Genomic DNA, 19,507 nt, shown 5'->3' on the forward strand with positions numbered 1-19,507 from the left:
CCAGAATTTGACTGAATAAAATATATGAAAAATACTGTTAATTTGTTTGACGTATCTTCTTTGCATTATTCTAATAATTTTTATAGCCCAAACTGGAGTAAAAAGTCTATGGCAGGTGAGGCAGTGCCCCCCCCCCCCCCCTGTCTATCTTTTCCGCACATCTTTGATCAAAACTCACTGTATTTCTAGGAGTTTATACTGCTGCACCTGTGTATAATGCCCACATGTATATACTGCTGCACCTGTGTATAATGCCCAGGTGTACACTTTGGCTCATATATTGCATGTAAATCGGGCTCTGGGGTTATCCAGTGCCTCCTGAGCCATTTAGCTCACCGCACGTCCCTGTGTGGTAAATAAATATATACTATGGGGTAAATTTTACTAAGATGGAAGTTCTATTTAAGATGGGATGTTGCCCATAGCGACCAATCAGATTCTACTTCTCATTTATCTTGCACAGTCTTGAAGATAATTCCTGGAATTTGATTGGTTGATAGATAGATACATACATATATATATATATATATATATATATATATATATATATATATATATATATATACACACACACATACACATACATATATACAGAAAGGTGAAGGTGCGCAGATACTACTACATACTGTACCTTTACCTTTCCATTCTTATCACTCATGAAATAATAGTAAACGATGCTGCCAGACAGACTTTGAATGTGGCATGTTTGTTGGTGCTTGCAGCAGCTGTGTGAGCATCAGTAAGATGCTATTAGTGATTTGTTGGAGGGCGGCAGTTGCTACAGTGGACCAGCAGACAAAAGAACTGAGGGGTCTATTTACTAAACCTTGGATGGAGATAAAGCTCATGGAGATAAAGTACCAGCCAATCACCTCCTAACTGTCATTTTTCAAACCCAGCCTGTGACTTGTCAGTTAGGAGACGGTTGGCTGGTACTTTATCTCTGTTGACTTTATCTCCATCCAAGGCTTAGTAAATAGACCCCTGAGTCTGTACAGCTTCTTCCTGTTTTAATGTTGGCGTTTCGGATAATCTGAAGAAGTCCCCACATTTTTCTTTAATATGCAACATAGCCTTGGTTCCTTTGCCTGACCTACAGTTGTGGCCAGTGCTACAGCTTTTATCGGTAACTTATCCAGGCTCAGGCATTCATGTCCTCAGATCTTTTTCTAATAGCTAGGGTTTGAGGTGGCCTAAAATGAATTTGTTTCATAGTGAAAGGATCTATCTAAGAAATAAAGCATTGACAAATGTGTATAAAATGCTGTATATTCATTTCAGTTTAAGTCTGGACAGCGGATTTGGTGGGCATTAGGGGAATTGGTGGGCAAGGTATTATAAGCATATTGAACAGTTTAGTATATGTGTCACGGTATATATGAAAAATGGGGCTCTGTTCATTTATTTAACTTAATACTGCATATTGTTGTGTTATCCAATCAGTGTCCTGTACTCCAATACTGTCTATACTAGTCAACATCACAATTCAGACTAATAAAGTCACAGACATCCAATACAGTGTCATCGCACATAGGACTATTGTCACTTACAAATATCTTGAAATCTAAAATGAATGGAACCCACTGGGATTTCCTTTGTCACTCAGCAGTGTGATAGATTTTTCAGGCGCATGTTCGTACGCCACTAGTGTTACTAGATTCTACTAAAGTCTAAATGTGAAATTCAACGATTAACAGTACATGGTATACCTAGCAATATGCTATATTCCCCATTTTATTCTATATTCAGCAAGCATATTACATTTGGTCATATTGGGGAACCAACATTTTTGAATGTAATTGAATTTGAATTGGCAGTACTGTGGGTAATAGCCAAGAGCGATAACTTTTTAAATAGTTAATAGCATCGTATCTGTCTTGGAATACTGGAATTTGTTTAAACTTGATTACTTTATCAAACAAATGTATTTTTGTATTCTGTTAAGCTGTTTAAATTGGAGCTTTGTGTTTGGATAAAATACACTGAAATTTTCCCTATTTCTATGGACTTAAGTGCCAGGGGCGCCCATTACTTCTCACACTTGATGTGCTAAAATTCACCTCTAAAATTATTGGTCATGCTGCCGTAACGGCAGTATGGGCGCCCAAAAGACTGACTTTGGCCAGATTTCTACTCTCCACATCAGAAGGGTGGTGGCAGAAATAATGGGCACCCACTGAACTTGCGCCAATTGGTGCATTTTCATAGCTCCCATCAATTTAGATGGGAGCTGCGGGAGCCCAAAAACAATTGATTTCCCTCCGGCCGCACTTTATACGGCAGCTCAGAATCGCACTATTTCTTTATGGCCCCATAGGGCTGCATATAAAATTGTGCAAATTCAGGGGGAGATCGGTCTGCAAGGGGTGCGAGATGCGGTGCCATTGCAACGGCAGCTCGCACCCTTCGTCTGCAGTTGGATTAACCTCATAGACTGGTACATAGGCAGTTTTGCAATGTTGCAACGTAGAGAACACTTCTATAAGTAGATAAAGAACCGCTTTCTGTCAAAGGGACAGGTACCACACCCCCTTTCTCCTGGGGCACGCCCCCTTTAATATTAAATTATAGTGTTTGATATCGCTTTTATACAAAATGTAATATAAAATTTATAGAGCTCGATATTAAACTGTATTAAAAGATAATGGCTTTGAAAAGAATGTCACATATGACACAAAAAAAAATTATAAAAAATATATATTTTAAAGTAACACAAAATGTTCTCACATTCCAGCAGTTAAAACTTCATGCCATGTCACATATGGTACTATTTAAAAATCATACCATGTCACACATGGTACTGATTTAAAAAGCATATTGATTTTAATGACCGTGTCCATTTTCTTAGATGCACGGAAACACAAAAGGGTTCTCACATTCCAGCAGCTAAAATTTCATGCCATGTCATAACTGGTACTGATTTAAAAAAGCGTATTGATTTTAATGACCATATAACAAAAGCATCTGGTTGTTATTATTAATGTAAACATGCAAAATAACAAACACAGTTTCAAAATGACCATATAACAAAAGCATCTGGTTATTATTAATGTAAACATGCAAAATAACAAACACCGTTTCAAACGTTTTTCAAGCCCATGTGGAATATTTAATAGCAATACTACATAGCCTTTTTCTTTTTTATTATGAATTAAAGAGCATTTAGAAAATTCTAATTTATATTATACAACAGTGCTGGGACATGTTCAGACATGATTCATATATGCATACATATATATGTGCAAAACAAGCTGTACTTAGACATTCTCACACGTTATTTTTTGCAAACGGTTGACCACAATGAGCCATGAGGCACTACATGCCTCTGTGGCATAACTAGTTAACAAATTGGTGGATCGACCTTAATGAGACATGAGGCACTACATGCCTCTGTGGCATAACTAGTTAACAAATTGATGGTCGAATATTAGAATTCTGCCTTTCCATTATCTAGTAACTAATGACCTCAATGGTTGACCTCAATGAGCCATGAGGCACTACATGCATCTGTGGCATAACTAGTTAACAATTTGATATAGCAAACCTTTTGGTAAATTGGGTTGAACAGGGTTATCCATGCTTAGTGAATACATACCAAAATGCATAGACAATGAGGCAAAACTGTTGCAGGGCATACTGGTATGTGTAGTTCAACAACAGCTCGAGGACTGAAGGTTCACCTCCCCATGTTTTAAAGATGATCTAGGAACTAATGACCACAATGAGCCATGAGGCACTACATGCCTCTGTGGCATAACTAGTTAACAAATTGATGGGCCGAATATTAGTTACTGTTTATTACAATTAAAACATATCATTTAGAGGGTTTCTCTGCTGTAACCTTTTGGTAAATTGGGTTGAACAGGGTTATCCATGCTTGGTGAATACATACCAAAATGCATAGACAATGAGGCAAAACTGTTGCAGGGCATACTGGTATGTGTAGTTTAACAACAGATCGAGGACTGAAGGTTCACCTCCCCATGTTTTAAAGATGATCTAGGAACTAATGACCACAATGAGCCATGAGGCACTACATGCCTCTGTGGCATAACTAGTTAACAAATTGATGGGCCGAATATTATTTACTGTTTATTACAATTAAAACATCATTTAGAGGGTTTCTCTGCTGTAACCGTTTGGTAAATTGGGTTGAACAGGGTTATCCCTGCTTAGTGAATACATACCAAAACACTTAACCAATGAGGCAAAACTGTTGCAGGGCATACTGGTATGTGTAGTTCAACAACAGACGGAGGTCTGATGGTTCCCCACCCCATGTTTTAAAGTTATTTCAATGTATATAGCCAGACACGCTATGTATACACATACATTGTGTATATATATACCTTGAATTGACTTACCTTAAGCTTTGATGCTGAAAAATCACAAATGACATATTTAAAATAAGGTAATGTGCAGACATGTTTCCTATATGTATACATATATATGTACAAAACAAGTTGAACTGTAATGTGCAGACATGTTTCCTATATGTATACATATATATGTATAAAACAAGTTGAACTTTTTTACATTCTCACGCATAAAATCACAAATGACATGTTTAAAATTAGATCATGTTCAGACATGTGTCCTATATGTATACATTATAAACATAGATATATATGTACAAAACAAGTTGTAATTTATTTTTATTTTCTTTGCATTCTCAGGCATAATTTTCTTGTTCAAATGTCAAGCTGCATTTGTTTGATCTTAAAATGCAACAAAAACATTCTTCATTCTAGAATAAAGCATTGCTTAATACATTGGTTGTTTCAATTAAATGTTATCTATTTTTACTTTACATTTTTTATTTTTCCCCCCACATTAGTTAAACAGAAACGTTAGCTTTTAATTCTACTCTCAGAGCATGTGGCTAGTGTCGCTGCTCTTCTTTGGCAAAATATTTTGGTTAAATTGCATCTTCTCCCCATGACTGGGGATATTTTTTAATGAGTTTTTAAGCCCGCAGTTCAGAGTCTTGGCAAGATATTTCCTTGCAAACTTGGTGTTTTTTAAAAGTTTTATTACATTTTCTTTTAATATTAAAATTTAAATTTTGGCTGCTCACGGCAGCTGCCGTTATCACTGATCTACCAATATTGATAAGAATTCAGCCTTTCCATTATCTAGGAACTAATGACCTGAATGCGCCATGAGGCACTACATGCCTCTGTGGCATAACTAGTTAACAAATGAATGGGTCAAATATTAGTTCAACACACATTATAGCTACCAACGCTGTGCAGGTGACAAGTGTACATATACAGTAGTTTTGTTTGATAATATTCTGGGTCTTGTGTAACTTTTCACCCAACCTGCAGGTTATTAGGAGACTCCAATGCTGGCTGAAGTGATTTTCTCCCCTATATAGAAAATGTTTTTGAAGTCCCAATACAATGACATGCATCGCTCACCTTAACCTGTCGGTTCCAATGCGGTTGCATCTTGCCTGTATTTTTCCTCTCCGCAGAAATTTTTGTGTAAAATTAAACCAGTGCAGGATTAATACATTTGTAAAGTGGCAGAAGGCCTTGGCCATACAAAGATTTCTTAAAATGGTATTTAGCAGCATATCAGACTGATAGTCAACACATTGCTGGGCTTAAAAAAACAAAACAAAAAAAACCTATAGGGTTGTATTGTTTTGTGAAGCTGATTGCATTCGCAATTTTTAAAGGATTAATAACTGAAGCTTTATGTGCATGTGTATTATTTCACATGTGTTTGTACAACTTAGTGTTTGTGTCCCATAGCGATGGAACATGTGATGATATGTGCGAGAACCTATATTAAGCACGGGTCAGGGTGGATAAGGATGGTTACTGGCTTTGGGCTGTGCGCTAGTGCCAACAATAATAATATTCCGTTTTACATATTGATAAGCGCACCACTATGCATTTGTCAGGAAGAATAAACTGTTCCCGGCCCCATAGGATTGGTGTCCCTGGCATTCTCTAGGCTGGAGAATAGGCTGCTGGTAGAACGCGCTCATCAATGATTGATTGTCTCAATGCAGAGGAAGGGCACAGTCTTGGTAGCTTTTGATAACCAATTCCAGCATTCAGCAGGCGTAGTTATTAGTCATGCATCTTAGTCTACCCATATTTACTTTAAAAACACTTAATAAAATTAATAAAAGATTAGGTGTAAAATGAAATATATGTTTTCTACACAGGGCCGTGGTACAGTATCTGCAACTCCTACACACTGCTGTGGTTTAGCCTTCTGGGATCTTCCATGTTGATACACCCATTTGAATTTGCTGCCGGTATTAGCATTGGAAGCCCTGTAAAAAATAGGATTTTTTTTATTACCAAATGCTTTAAATGAAATAGTGTAAGCTGTCGGCCTTGTCAGCATGTCATTAAATAATTCTACAATCGTCCTTTCTGAGAATATAGATAATCGCATAAAGACAAATAGATCGCTTTTTACCACTATTATAATACACAAGCCAAGTTAACCTATAAACTGCGAATTATATCTGCATGTTATCCATTGTAATTGTTGATGTCTGGTAGATGTAACGCCCACCATCATACATAGTTATGGATGGTAGAAGTAACTTTGGATCACCATCCTGCCCCCTCATAGACTTTCATTCAGTGCTTAGAGAAGAGGTCCCAGTACTCTAATAACTTAAGGCTACAAGTTGGTGCAAGATTTACAGACGTTTCTACTCTGGACAAGTCTTAAAACACTTATTTTCTTCATTTCTGAAATTATTACACTGATCGCGTCATGTATCCAGAACTAAGTATAAGAATTAAAAATTACCACAATAAAAAAGGCGCTAATACTGCATTCCATTGAGTACCAACTGACCCGGGCTTGGGTAATTAGTAACCTCTCCCTCACGCTCCATGCCACTGTTCAAACTGCGGCCCACTGAGTGACATCAGAAACAGCTGTGCACTAAGCAATATATAGAAACATTGTGAAATAAACATCACAATTTTTCTGCTTTGCTGGGGACTTTTGCACTATGCAATAAAATGCCATTTGATGATTGCTTTAATGATGCATTTAACATAACGTATGTAGTCAGATGTTAATTTTTAAAGTGTTTGGTAGTTAGAAGCACATGTTTACAATGCTAACATTAAGTTTTACTGGAAAAACTTGTAAAATAACATTATGCATAAATGAAACACAACATGACCATGATTGAGATGATTCATTCACAAATAATTTATTTTTAGTTAGGTATGCAATCTAATTTTATAACTGTTTAAACTTTGCTTTCACAGTGTAGGGGTGATATATTTTCATACTTTCACAGCAAAGTCCAGTATTATTACTAAATGCAAATACTAAGTGATGATTTGTTAGGCACTCTACATTATATATCCTTTGATAACAGTTGTAAGAAAAGTTTACTAATTCCAGGTGGAGAACACAGATTTATCATTTATAACTTACAGTAGATGTAGATATACAAATAATCATAAATCATGGTCATGTTGGTTATACCAAATGGTTACAGCAGAGAAACCCTCTAAATAATATGTTTTAATTGTAATAAACAGTAACTAATATTCGGCCCATCAATTTGTTAACTAGTTATGCCACAGAGGCATGTAGTGCCTCATGGCTCATTGTGGTCATTAGTTCCTAGATCATCTTTAAAACATGGGGAGGTGAACCTTCAGTCATCGAGCTGTTGTTGAACTACACATACCAGTATGCCCTGCAACAGTTTTGCCTCATTGTCTATGCATTTTGGTATGTATTCACTAAGCATGGATAACCCTGTTCAACCCAATTTACCAAAAGGTTTGCTATATCAAATTGTTAACTAGTTATGCCACAGAGGCATGTAGTGTCTCATGGCTCATTGAGGCTGGTCCAACAATTTGTTAACTAGTTATGCCACAGAGGCATGTCGTGCCTCATGGCTCATTGTGGTCATTAGTTCCTAGATCATCTTTAAAACATGGGGAGGTGAACCTTCAGTCATCGAGCTGTTGTTGAACTACACATACCAGTATGCCCTGCAACAGTTTTGCCTCATTGTCTATGCATTTTGGTATGTATTCACTAAGCATGGATAATCCTGTTCAACCCAATTTACCAAAAGGTTTGCTATATCAAATTGTTAACTAGTTATGCCACAGAGGCATGTCGTGCCTCATGGCTCATTGAGGTCATTAGTTCCTAGATAATGGAAAGGCAGAATTCTAATATTCGACCATCAATTTGTTAACTAGTTATGCCACAGAGGCATGTAGTGCCTCATGGCTCATTGAGGTCGATCCATCAATTTGTTAACTAGTTATGCCACAGAGACATGTCGTGCCTCATGGCTCATTGAGGTCATTAGTTCCTAGATAATGGAAAGGCAGAATTCTAATATTCGCCCATCAATTTGTTAACTAGTTATGTCACAGAGGCATGTAGTGCCTCATGGCTCATTGTGGTCAAACGTCTGCAAAAATAATGTGCAAGAATGTCAAAGTACAGCTTGTTTTGCACATATATATGTATGCATATATGAATCATGTCTGAAAATGTCCCAGCACTGTTGTATAATATAAATTCGAATTTTCTAAATGCTCTTTAATTCATAATAAAAAAGAAAAAGGCTATGTAGTATTGCTATTAAATATTCCACATGGGCTTGAAACACGTTTGAAACTGTGTTTGTTATTTTGCATGTTTACATTAATAATAACCAGATGCTTTTGTTATATGGTCATTAAAATCAATACGCTTTTTTAAATCCGTACCAGTTGTGACATGGCATGAAATTTTAGCTGCTGGAATGTGAGAACCCTTTTGTGCTTCTGTGCATCTAAGAAAATGGACACTGTCTTTAAAATCAATATGCTTTTTAAATCAGTACCATGTGTGACATGGTATGATTTTTAAATAGGACCATATGTGACATGGCATGAAGTTTTAGCTGCTGGAATGTGAGAACATTTTGTGTTACTTTAAAATATATATATATTTTTTTATTATTATTATTTTTGTGTCATATATGTGACATTCTTTTCAAAGCCATTATCTTTTAATACAGTTTAATATCGAGCTCTATAAATTTTACATTAAATTTTGTATAAAAGCTATATCGAACACTATAATTTAATATTAAAGGGGGCGTGCACCAGGAGAAAGGGGGTGTGGTACCTGTCACTTTGACAGAAAGCTGCTCTTTATCTACTTCTATATGGGCTGGGCTATATGAACACTTCTATATATCACTTCTGGTACTGGGCTGGGTTGTGCTTCAGTAGTATATGTAAGAGTCAGCAGCCTCTCTTGTTGTGGATTAAAGATGAGCTGAATAATGTACAATTAAGTTTGTCAAAACGCTGATATTTTTATAACAAACCCTCCTTTGAAGAAAATTTATTTTTCTAACTTTTTGAACAGGGTCGATTAGCTTATTTTAATTCACATACTCTGTACAGTACACAATTAAATGCTGACTCATACTGGTTGGATGCCAACTAAACCAAATGTTACTTTTATTGGTAAACTTTTTATGCTGTTTAAGAAATATAACCAGCTGTTGGATACTAGACATAAGGGGACATTTACTAAGCAGTGATAAGAGCGAAGAAGTGAGCCAGTGGAGAAGTTGCCCATGGCAACCAATCAGCACTGGAGTAACATCTATAATTTTCATACTATAAAATGTAGATTAGTTGTGGGGGTGAAAAGCACACTGGGCTAACCTTATGTAGGTAAAGTATATATGTAAGCCGGAATGCAGAAGGACAATATTTTATACTAAGATAATACCCACTTCCTATGGGAGTAACAAATTTCTAAATTAACAAATAGAAAGGCCGGCGGTGCTCCCTCAAGTTGTAAAGAACAGATCACATATTATGTTGAGAAAAAGGGCAACTCTTTTTTATGAGGCACTCTTACTGATAATCTAAAACTTAACTTTTATTATAGAAAATAGACTTACACAAACATACTCACATATAACATATATTTTAATGAGATAATTTCTGGTGTGAATGGCTATGCCTCTAGAGATGTCTCCCTATTATATGCAACCTTCTGACTATGTTTAAGTTGTTGTATCATAATTGTTGTAAATTTTTTGTTTTAAGTATTTAGTTACATTACTGCAAGTGATTGCTTGCAAAGAAACTAATCTGTAACCTACTGCCAGAAACAAATATAACAATTATACACCTGTTACATATCTATCATGTGTGACATAAATCATTTGTGCAATATGGCAGCTATTGATCCCCAAGAATGCATAGATGGTTTTAAAGTAGTTAGTACAATATATACATATATATGCACATATTATGTGGCTGAATTTGTTAATCGGTCACAGATATACATGTGTTTGACTTTGCAAAAATGTAAGAAGATTGTTTAAATAGAAATAAAAATGTCAGAAGGAAGGTGGGGAAAAAAGGGGTGAAAAATGCCTGGTTTCTGCTTTTGAAAATCTGCTTAGAAGCATCGAATTTCCAATGAGAGAACCACCTGGAGCACACACAGCAATCCCAAGACCTGTATCTGCTGTTAACTTTTACTGCCCAATTAAGGGCAAAGTGACTGAGAGTACAGGGAAGAGGTCCCTAGCCAAGATAGAACACCTATATAGCTCAATTCTTATAGGCCCATTGGAAAATACTAAAAATACAAATACTTCATTTATGTGACCAATAGGTCACAATTACATTTGTAACATCCATGGAAAACACTCAAAATAAGGAAATTCCTTCTATATTTATTGTGGATATAAATCACAAGCACTAGGTTTGAATAAACCGTTACTAGGAAATATAGATTTCATATGCAGTAACATCCAGGATTTCTACTGTCCTCAATCATATCTGTCGACATTGAATTAAAGATGAGAGAATCCTTGGGCGTTTGTGCAAAATGAAAAAAAGGTGTGCTTCTGCTGTCGGTATCTCAATAAATGAGTTAGGCCGATGAGAGAGCACCGAAAAGAGAAGAAAAGGGGATGAGAAAAAGAAACGGAAGATGAGAGGGAAAGGAAGAGATGTGATATATTGCTCCGTGAATGATTTTATGTCCTTATTGGTGTATCCAAGGATAAATAAATTGCATCTCAAATAGCCAAGTACCTAACCATTATGCCCTCATATAGATTATAATTATTGTTGGCAATGAACATGCTATAAATTCTCACAGAATTGGGGTCCATAGGTTAGAAACAAACATGTATAAAACTTGGTACATATGCAATAAATACATAAAAAATTGCATCTAATTTGTAAACAGCGTCTTACATGCATGCCACCAATTATCACGCCTATAAATTGGAGATTATATTCCCACATAATCTATATGTATGTATCCATATTATTATGTAATTAGATAGAGATCTCCATTAGTTACGTGATATTCACTGCTAATTTAAATCAAATAAAATTGAAAATATATTAATTTATCTGCTGCAAATTCTCTAGGAACAATTGTTTGAACCTGCGTCCATCAGATGTAGTTGACACGGTACTCCCGGGTTTTATTGTAGGATACTCTCACAATCCAGCCCCCATATGAGGGGTAATCAGTGATAGCTGTCAATAAAGATATTATAGGACGGGTCTGGCGGTATATGGCTCACCCCCTCCAACCCGATCCTAATCACAGGAGCCGCAGAGGTAACAGTCACTCCGAGCTATTGAGGACGGGTCTGATTGCAGCAATTCTCCGCTCCCCGTCTGGCAAGGACAGCATGTGTAGCCGTCGCTGACAGCGTGCGGCTCACCACTATTGCTCCGGGTCTGTGTATAGAGGCAGCAGGGGCAGTGAAGGTGACATGCACGTGCGCCGTGTATCCGACGTGCACGTTTCACCTGGGCGGCTTTGTCAGGGACGCAGGTTCAAACAATTGTTCCTAGAGAATTTGCAGCAGATAAGTTAATATATTTTCAATTTTATTTGATTTAAATTAGCAGTGAATATCACGTAACTAATGGAGATCTCTATCTAATTACATAATAATATGGATACATACATATAGATTATGTGGGAATATAATCTCCAATTTATAGGCGTGATAATTGGTGGCATGCATGTAAGACGCTGTTTGCAAATTAGATGCAATTTTTTATGTATTTATTGCATATGTACCAAGTTTTATACATGTTTGTTTCTAACCTATGGACCCCAATTCTGTGAGAATTTATAGCATGTTCATTGCCAACAATAATTATAATCTATATGAGGGCAAAATGGTTAGGTACTTGGCTATTTGAGATGCAATTTATTTATCCTTGGATACACCAATAAGGACATAAAATCATTCACGGAGCAATATATCACATCTCTTCCTTTCCCTCTCATCTTCCGTTTCTTTTTCTCATCCCCTTTTCTTCTCTTTTCGGTGCTCTCTCATCAGCCTAACTCATTTATTGAGATACCGACAGCAGAAGCACACCTTTTTTCATTTTGCACAAACGCCCAAGGATTCTCTCATCTTTAATTCGATGTCAACAGATATGATTGAGGACAGTAGAAATCCTGGATGTTACTGCATATGAAATCTATATTTCCTAGTAACTGTTTATTCAAACCTAGTGCTTGTGATTTATATCCACAATAAATATAGAAGGAATTTCCTTATTTTGAGTGTTTTCCATGGATGTTACAAATGTAATTGTGACCTAGTGGTCACATAAATGAAGTATTTGTATTTTTAGTATTTTTCAATGGGCCTATAAGAATTGAGCTATATAGGTGTTCTATCTTGGCTAGGGACCTCTTCCCTGTACTCTCAGTCACTTTGCCCTTAATTGGGCAGTAAAAGTTAACAGCAGATACAGGTCTTGGGATTGGTGTGTGTGCTCCAGGTGGTTCTCTCATTGGAAATTCGATGCTTCTAAGCAGATTTTCAAAAGCAGAAACCAGGCATTTTTCACCCCTTTTTTCCCCACCTTCCTTCTGACATTTTTCTTTCTATTTATACAATCTTCTTACATTTTTGCAAAGTCAAACACATGTATATCTGTGACTGATTAACAAATTCAGCCACATCATATGTGCATATATATGTATTCTTGGGGATCAATAGCTGCCATATTGCACAAATGATTTGTGTCACACATGATAGATATGTAACAGGTGCATAATTATTATCTTTGTTTCTGGCAGTAGGTTATAGATTAGTTTCTTTGCAAGCAGTCACTTGCAGTAATGTAACTAAATACTTACAACAAAAAATTTGCAACAATTATGATACAACTTCAACATAGTCAGAAGGTTGCATATAATAGGGAGACATCTTTAGAGGCATAGCCATTCATACCAGAAATTGTCTCATTAAAATATATGTTATATGTGAGTATGTTTGTGTAAATCTATTTTCTATAATAAAAATTAAATTTTGGATTATCAGTAAGAGTGCCCCATAACAAAGAGTTGTCCTTTTTCTCTGCATAATATGTGATACTGTGAAATTATACAGAGCTGCTGATTGGTTGAGGGGGCAACTTCTCCACTGGCTAACTTCTCTGCTCTTATCACTGCTTAGTAAATGTCCCCCTTAATCATTTATTTATACACAAATCGTGGAATATAATATGGTACAAGTTTGTAAAAGTTGCTATTTCCAATGGGATTTAAAGCTGCTTTTTAAATAATCACAGCTTTACATCTCCCAGCAAAATGACTGAAAGATCAGCACTATTCCAGGCTCATACCCTATTACACCCCCCTCCTAAAGGTACAAAGATGCAGCACTTATTGATAACTTGTCTTGCCTTGCCTTCGGGCAGGGTAAAAGTGAGATCTGAATGGGCTGGCTTCAGTTTGCAGTTCCAGTTATATAGGGACAGTAAGGGACATTAACGTTGGCATTTTGTTTCTGTGCCTTGTAAATTGGGTTGAGGAATTAGATGCATTATTACATCTCCTTTTTTTTTTTTCAGTGATTACAAATTTACACATTGTTCACTTGGGGCCTAATTCTGCATCACATGCTATGCTGGAATTTGGGAAAAAGAGTTGACGTTTTTCACATGCACATGTGTCTAAGTTGCTAAAAAGTCGAACAGTGCACATGTTCCATGGTGTATATGCACAGAGGCGCAGATGCAATTGACGAGATAAGGTACATACACACTTTTCGTCCAGGATGTCTCCGTACATTGCTGCATTCATCTTTCTCTCTATCCTGACTAGTCTCCCAGTTCCTGCCGCTGAAAAACATCCCCACAGCATGATGCTGCAACCACCATGCTTCACAAGTAGGGATGGTATTGTCCTGGTGATGAGCGGTGCCCGGTTTCCTCCAAACATGACACCTGGTATTCACGCCAAAGATTCAATCTTTGTCTCATCGACCAGAGTATTTTGTTTCTCATGGTCTGAGAGTCCTTCAGGTGCATTTTGGCAAACTCCAGGTGGGCTGCCATGTGCTGTTTACTAAGGAGTGGCTTCCGACTGGCCACTCTACCATACAGGCCTGATTGGTGGATTGCTGCAGAGATGGTTGTCCTTCTGGAAGGTTCTCCTCTCTCCACAGAGGAGTGCTGTAGCTCTGACAGAGTGACCATTCGGTTCTTGGTCACCTCCCTGACTAGGGCCCTTCTCTCCTGATCGCTCAGTTTAGATGGCTGGACAGCCTTAAGAAGAGTCCTGGTGATTCCGAACGTCTTCCATTTATGGATGATGAAGGCCAATGTGCTCATTGGGACCTTCAAAGCAGCAGCAGATATTTTTCTGTACCCTTCCCCAGATTTGTGCCCTAAGACTCGGAGGTCTATAGACAATTCCTTTGACTTCATGCTTGGTTTGGGATCAGACATGCACTGTCAAGTGTCGGACCTTATATAAACAGGTGTGTGCCGCACCTGAGCTCAATTTTGAGCTTCATGGCAAAGGCTGTGAATACTTATGTACATGTGTTTTTTTTTTGTTTTTTTTATAGATTTGCAAAAATCTCTCACAAACTTTTTTTCACGTTGTCATTATGGGGTATTGTGTGTAGAATTTTGAGGAAAAAATTTAATTTATTCCATTTTGGAATAAGGCTGTAACATAACAAAATGTGAAAAAAGTGAAGCGCTGTTATTACTTTCCAGATGCACTGTTAATAATATTTGGGACAGATTACCTATACAGTTATCAATCTAATAAAAATGAATTACAATTGTATCTTCGTTTTTGCGAGGTTAAACATAAAAAAATGTGGTGTGGTGTGGTTTTTTTTTTACATATATACTTATCCAATAGGAGAGTTCCATCATTCACCTTCTACAGTATGTGAGGTTAGCAACAGAGCTTGCCAGCCTAGGTTAAGTCCTGTATTTATTGCTTACGTGACATAATGTACAAATAAATAAAAACATTGTTACTGACAATCTGGTGTTCTCTACTAGGGCTGGTGTACTTCCGAGTATTCCTCGCGAGTCTTTGTTTCCAGACATTTTTGCTCAGCACTTGTGGCATTAGACTGATAGATACAGTTACAAGTCAGCCAGTGAATAATGGAAAGTGCTGTGTACACAAAAGGCGGTTGGTGTGCATCTGAATATACGGCCACTTATTAGTGTCCTCCCAAAATGGCAAATGATAAAAAAAAAATCTTTGCTGTATCAAATCCATGTAAATTAGATAGCTGAGAGCACATTAAAGATGCAAGCAGGAACAAGATTTTCCTTGTTCTCCCTTCCCATTGTATTTTCATTTCAAACGCTATAGATAATAGACTGTATTAGCTAGCCTGAAGGCATGTAAATGAAAGTGCAGTATATATTGTACAGGGTTTTTGTTTTTTTTTGTCTAATTTCATGCCTTGCTATGAGGTTTGCACTGTAGATGGAAAATAGTCTTGTTCCTTCAATTGGGCACTTGCTAAAGAAATCGTTCTCCTCCATCCTTCACGCTGAACCACCGGCAATATAGTGGAACACAGTTTTTCAATCAATAACCAATTATGTGTTAGAATACACATTCAGTGGCTGCAGGAGGAAGTCCAGGCTGTGAAATTGCCAAGGTCTGTAGAAACTGAATCCACTTATTGAAAACCGTTCTGACTAAATGTATGCATGTCTAATAATAGCAAATTATTGAATAATGATATCAGGACTTTTTATCATTTTATATTTTACATTTTTGTGATAGTCAGAACCTTTGATTATCAGAGGCCTTATTATATTTAGTGCAAATCATTTCACTAAACAGGGGTCTTATTATAGTTGGTAACACTTAATTTTCTGCATATAGAGAGGATCTACTGGGGTTTATAAAACCGAAAATATACTGTGTGTTCGCCAACACATCACTGCTAACTGAATCTCTCCCTCAATGCTCTTGGAACTATAGTAGAACACCACCTTTTTTTAGACTTTATAACTGTAATATTATTTACTTTACTACTTTTCTTGAGCTAAACTCTATATAACACCTTTCATTTAAATTAAACAGTGAAAGAAACCTAAGTGTGTCTGTTTCCAGTCTTTTTTAATTTATTTAGGGTTTGAGTTTCTCAAAATTCTATCTTGTTACTTACGTTAAAATAAAAGCTAATTTTGGTCTGTACTTAAAATGGTCTACTGGTGTTGATCATTCACATCTTGAAGTCAGGGGTATATATAGCTGATCTCTTGGGACTTTCACCATGTTTCTAATAAAGGGCTGTTGTCCGAAAAGTGTCTAGTAGGTGACATCTGGAGACTTTGGGAAACCACTGAGGGAACATACTTTTGCCCGAGCAAGGAACAGGAGCACAGGTGTCCTGGACTTGGCAGCTCCAGCAGCGCTGCTTCATTTGGAGAAGGGTAATCGTGCGGTAACTGTTTGCAAGTGACCCCTGGGCACCCACCCACTAATGTAGAGATATCTGTGTATGTATGTATGTATGTATGTATGTATGTATGTATGTGTGTATATACTCCCCTTCTTCAGACCAACACACAAGTGACAAAAAATGCAATAAAGACCCATACTTACCCCATAGACCTCCCCCCACTGGCGTTCTCCTCAGTTACGCCACCCACAGCACCATCCGGACACTTCCTGCATCTCTGTCAAGCGGAAGTGAAATCGCTGGTCTCGGCTGCGTGACCTAGGTACCGCTGTAAACTTAAAAAAAAAAAAAAACACAACAGCATACAGTGTTACAATGTATCTCAAAACAGTAGAAGCAACTGGACACAGTGTATACTTTAAGAATGTTGCCTTTAAAAAGTAGCAACATATACATGGAAACAACTTAATGACCACTGTCATAACTTAACAATGATCTCGTGTGGCCTATTTGCTGGATAGATAAGGTCGGACATATCTGTTCTATATCAATATATAAGAACAGCACCTGCTCTACCATTAGGCAGCTGCCTGGGGGCGGTGGCTACTGGGGGGGCACCACTGAATTCATCTAGCAAAAAAACTGAAGAATGTTTCTTTATGCGGGTCAGAGGGGGAGATGGAACACAATAAGGAGCATACAAATATATGTACAGTATGTCTGTGCATATACAGTATATGTGTATATATACCAGCTCTCACGAGCGGGGTCCTCTTCCCTCATGTTCTTTTCCGTCTCTTACTTAACCTATCTTCTTTTCAATACTCCCTTTGATGGCACCAAATCCCTCGGTTTTCTGCCACCCTGATACTTATTTCAGTGCTGTTTACTGACACAGCTATGTTTATATACCCTGTACTTGTCCTATGTTGTATTGAACTGTAAGTCACTTTCTTCAAGTTTTGCTTATTTGTTTACTCTGTAATTGGGAGACAAGGATCCCGTGTGGCGCCATTTAAATAAATAAATAAATTAATTAATTAATAATAATAATATACCCATACAATTAAAAGGATGTAGTTGGTATCCTGGCGGACGGAATGCTGGCAACTCCAGAATCCCGACAGTCGGCATCCTGAATGTTAATATGCCGGGGATGCTTAGGGTTAGGCTAAGGGGTAAGGTCAATCATTGCAGGTTAGGGGGTGCTAGGCTGAAACTCTGCCTAGGGTGCAAAGAGACCTTGACCGGCCCTGTATAAGAACATTAGGGACCAAAACCAAAAGAAGACAAAATATATGATAAACAGATTATCAGTGTATGCCATTAATTTGTTTTGGATATTAATGGCAGAAGTTTTAAAAACAAAGCAACACATTATAGCAAATAAAAAATATGCAAAAGTACAGTAGTTCAAGCAACAGGCAATTATAAGCAATGAGAGATGTATCAAACCTTCCAGAGAGATAAAGTTTCCCATAGCATCCAGTCACCTACTGTCATATATATTGTGCTAGATAAATGATAGCTAGAAGCTGATTGAATGTTATGGGGAACTTTTCCACTTCATCTCTCTCGAAGGTTTGCTCTCTCTCCTTTAAGAGGAGATTTATCAAAGATTGGAGAGAGATAATGTGTTAGCCAGTCAACTGATTGGTTGGTACTTTACCTTTCTCCACTTTATCTCTCCACGCTTTGATAAATCTTCCCCCATAGTGTGGCTGCAAAGTCTTTCAAGCACAAATAGAAGGATCCTGTTCATCGGGTAAAAGTTCCAAACAAAAGATGTATTTTTTCAGTCAGGCAGTTTTACAGCTGAACATCTGTAGTTACCAGCAAGTCACAGGTCACAAAACAGTTTACAGCAGATCTTTCCAGACATAGGTGTCAATTCTCCAGAGATCACTGAGGTCCAGGGGCCCTAACAGTAGCCACTTGGCCTATCACCTGGGCGACTAGTTCACCATCAGGAGCCCTGCTCCTACTGTCTGATACCTTTTTAAAACAAGCTGACAGGTGTCTGCAATCATCATGCTCACTGTTTCTTAGACTTGACCAAACAGAATACCTGGCCTGGATTATTTCCAACCACAACCCTGCTGTTTATTCATGCCAGGTATGTTCATGCTGTCCCTGTCACAGCATGTAATCCAAAAGTTAGAAGTCCATATCATTAAAATAAGACAAGTGGAATAAATTCACTGAGGAACAAGCTGTGGTTACGCAAGCAGATCATTTAACATGTTCTAAACAAGCTAGATATGCACTCAGAAGCAGCATTGCTGATTTGATGAAGTTCCAAAACATTGATGACTGTTGTCTGTGTATTCAGTGCCTCTGCAAATCTGAGTTCCTGCTCCTGTGTGTATTGACCCAGCATGTTGAGACTAGCTGTACTCTCGGCTCCCTGACCACAACTAGGTGCCACAACTAGCCATGGTATTACAGATAGCAAATGTGCAAAAGTAATTATAAGGCGCCCATCATTTTATTGTGATCACTTACACTTTAACTTTAAGCTAGCTTAGCACTACAAATAAAGACACGGACACCAATAGCTAGATTTAATAGGTCAGACGGTATTTATTGATGACTGACCGGAACTTTAAACTAGATTTTATGTTGGAGGATGGCAAAGATAAAGGCGCTACCAAACGGCAGTTCCAGTCATCTGATTATATCACCGAAACTGAGGAGGGGACTACCACAACAACCACCTCCTACATGCCTAACCCGCATTGTGCAGGACCCACCACTCTTTCCTCTCGCAAATATGGATGCTCCCCTAGGGGG

General features: G+C 37.5%; 1 protein-coding gene and 1 long non-coding RNA gene across 9 annotated transcripts in view; one reads left to right on the forward strand and one right to left on the reverse strand.

Annotated features, from left to right (window-relative positions):
• The window catches only part of PPFIA2 (PTPRF interacting protein alpha 2), a 656,694-nt gene that overhangs the window by 54,593 nt on the left and 582,594 nt on the right, over window positions 1-19,507 (forward strand). The gene's annotated exons all lie outside the window — the stretch shown is intronic.
• LOC134932876 (uncharacterized) lies at window positions 3,917-18,937 on the reverse strand. The gene is made up of 3 exons (XR_010179519.1): window positions 18,384-18,937; window positions 16,918-17,049; window positions 3,917-6,295 (listed from the first exon to the last, which is right to left on the reverse strand). It is a non-coding gene; the product is annotated as an uncharacterized LOC134932876 (long non-coding RNA).

The sequence above is a fragment of the Pseudophryne corroboree genome, chromosome 6 (genome assembly GCF_028390025.1).
Source record: "Pseudophryne corroboree isolate aPseCor3 chromosome 6, aPseCor3.hap2, whole genome shotgun sequence".
Taxonomy (NCBI): domain Eukaryota; kingdom Metazoa; phylum Chordata; class Amphibia; order Anura; family Myobatrachidae; genus Pseudophryne; species Pseudophryne corroboree.